The sequence below is a fragment of the Dipodomys merriami genome, unplaced genomic scaffold, assembly GCF_024711535.1.
Source record: "Dipodomys merriami isolate MVZ:Mamm:240054 unplaced genomic scaffold, mDipMer1.0.p SCAF_85, whole genome shotgun sequence".
NCBI classification, from domain to species: Eukaryota; Metazoa; Chordata; class Mammalia; order Rodentia; family Heteromyidae; genus Dipodomys; species Dipodomys merriami.
The window spans coordinates 40,137-42,875 of NW_027206457.1; the positions used below are offsets into that span (position 1 = coordinate 40,137).

General features: G+C 42.5%; 1 non-coding gene across 1 annotated transcript; it reads right to left on the reverse strand.

Annotated features, from left to right (window-relative positions):
• Nucleotides 1-225: 225 nt before the first annotated feature.
• Nucleotides 226-348, reverse strand: LOC138820273 (U6atac minor spliceosomal RNA). The gene has a single exon (XR_011369806.1). It is a non-coding gene; the product is annotated as a U6atac minor spliceosomal RNA (small nuclear RNA).
• Between the last annotated feature and the right edge of the window lie 2,391 nt (nucleotides 349-2,739).

Here is a 2,739-nt window from a genome sequence, read left to right on the forward strand (position 1 = left end):
CTGTTCCTGAGCTTTTATGCTCAAGGCTAGCACTCTACCATTTGAGCCACAGCTCCATTTTTGGCTTTTTGTTGGTTAATTGAAGACAAGAGTTTTACAGACTCTCCTGCCCAGGCTGGCTTTGAACTTCAATCTTTAGATCTCAGCTTCCTGGGTAGTTAGGATTGCACGTATGAGCCCTGGTACTCAGCTTGAGCCAGTTTTCTTTTTCTTTTCTTTTTCTTTTTTTAATGATGGTTGGATGCCATGAAGTAGGTGGCAAAGCTTTATCCGTATGCATGTTGTCAGGGCCAAGGGCCTCTTCCATCCTTGTCAAGGGGAGTGTTAACCTCTCCTTTCATACAACATTTGAGTCCATTTTTAAACAGGAACTGGCAAGGTCTGGAATGCCCTTGCTGCCTAACAGCTGGTACAAGCAGCAGTGATTCATTCAAGCTTCATTTGTAAGTCTCCTCAGATAGACACATGGCCAGTGACTTGAGTAGCTGTTCACTGGGGAAAGGGGAATGATCAGATATTTCAAAGACAGAATTCTAGTGTCAACAGACATCTAAAGACCAAAGCATCACCATGGTGATGCTCTCTGTTTCTCGACAGAAGAGTCATGCTCCTCTGTAAGTGTGATGAACCAGGTCCTAGCCACAGTCCAGTTCCCAATGGCTCTATGAGATGTGTGTCCTCTTCTTGGTATCATGTGTGAGGTTCTCAAATGCATAATTGGGTTGACAGTGTTCATAGGTGGTTTAACCCATACACTTGGGCTGAGGAAGAGTGGGGAAAGCCCTGATAGGTAGTCAGTTAAAGACTGCATCTCCTGGGGCTGGGAAGGTGGCTCAGTGGTAGAGCGCTTGCCTTGCATGCCTGAGGCCCTGGGATCGATTCCTCAGCACCACATAAGCAAAAAGAAAAAAAAGCCGGAAGTGGCGCTGTGGCTAAAGTGGTAGAGCGCTAGCCTTGAGCTGAAGAGCTGAGGGACAGCACCCAGGCCCAGAGTTCAGACCCCATGACCGGACTCCCCCCCCCTCAAAAAAAAGACTGCATCTCCTTTGAAGGGAGAAAATGATATACCTTAAAAACTCAGAGGGTGTAGAGCCTGTAGTCCTAGGCCCATCTCCATTCTGAGTAGACAAATGCGGGATGTCCAGTGGATTCTGGGAAGTGACGATGGAGTTCTGCCACCTCAGCTACACAGATCCTGGATGTGGGGATCTTTGCTAGAACAGAATAACAACTGAATAGGTCAGTCTGCTTCCTCGAAACCCCATCTGTGCCAAAATACCCCAACAACAACAACAAAACTTCCCCTTCATTATTAGTCAAAGATCAAATATTCACAGAATCTCCACTATATATGCCTACGAGGGCAGATAAGAGAGAAGCCTTGTCAAATAAATGGACATTCATGAACACTGTTCTAGAGATGCTGAGCTGGAAATAGTGCTTTCTCTGCCCCTGCCTTCACTCATGATTCCAATGGTGGGCTTTGTGTCATGTGACCCAATTCCTTTCGCCAGGGTAAGTTGCACCAGGGTGAGTCCCCCATTTCTGGAAACAGTCATTGTTGGTTGGTCAGAAGCCAGTGATTTTTGATGGTCTGGTGTAGACACATGAGGAGCCAGGTCCCAATGACTTGCTCCACTCAGGTTATGGAATTCTAAGACCAAAACAGAGCTGGCTAGCTCTGTACAAAGATAGAGGCTGCTTGGGACTGGCCACAGAATTCTCTGCAACAGCTCTGTAAGTCAGTAGGATGCAGCTGGAGCATTGGAAGAAGTTGGGGTGAGGCGAAGCGGGGCTGAGAGGGACAGGAAACTTGATCCACCCTGGCTTTCCAGCCTGGGATCCTGGGGAGCCTGGCTGCGCGCTTTGGTTATTACCTTTGAGCTTCATGACAGACTTCTGAGGAGATTCCTTAGTTGAGATAAGTTGAGTGGATCTTTTTATCTTGCAAGCAAAGAGCCTGTCTAGAATTGAAGCTTGAGGGGTTTTACTCTCGGTCTGATTCATCACATCACCTTAAAAATTCTTTTTTCCTCTCCTCTCTCTCTTTTATTAGCATATATTAATTGTACAAAGGGGTTTCATTGTGATAGCTCCATATATGTATTTAATGTATTACATCACTTTCTTTCATGTATTATCAGAGATCCCTTATGTTATGTTTTTATCTCTCCATTTAAACTGTGAGCTCTTTGAGATCAATGTTCTGTTATATTTTAGGGAAGGCTAATGCTAATAGTGGTAATAAATTATCAGTAGTAATAGCTCATATTAACTGAATTTTTGCTCTGTAGCAGACATTGGGTGAGATGCTTTCTATGTCCTGTTTTTTTTAATTAGTAATTACTCTGTTGTGAGTTATTATTATTGTTAACAATTATCCTATTTTCTCTGATGTACAACAAAAGAAAAAAGTATGTTTGTAAAAAAAAGAAAGAAAAAGAAAAGTAAGCTTGCAATACAGCTGGAAGGAGGAAAAGAAATATTTATTCTGGAGGTAATAATTTTTTTTTAAAGATTCCTCTTTTCAACAAAAGTGATATGTTTTTATAGAAAAATTGGAAAATACAAAAAAGCATGCACACACAGAATCATTCTTATTTTTACTATTGCAGATAACCATTGTTAATATTTATGTGTAAATTCTTCTGGTCACACACATGCACAAATATTCACAAGCTTGTGTACACATGCACACATAAATGCATATACACACATGTGCACTCACACAATCACACC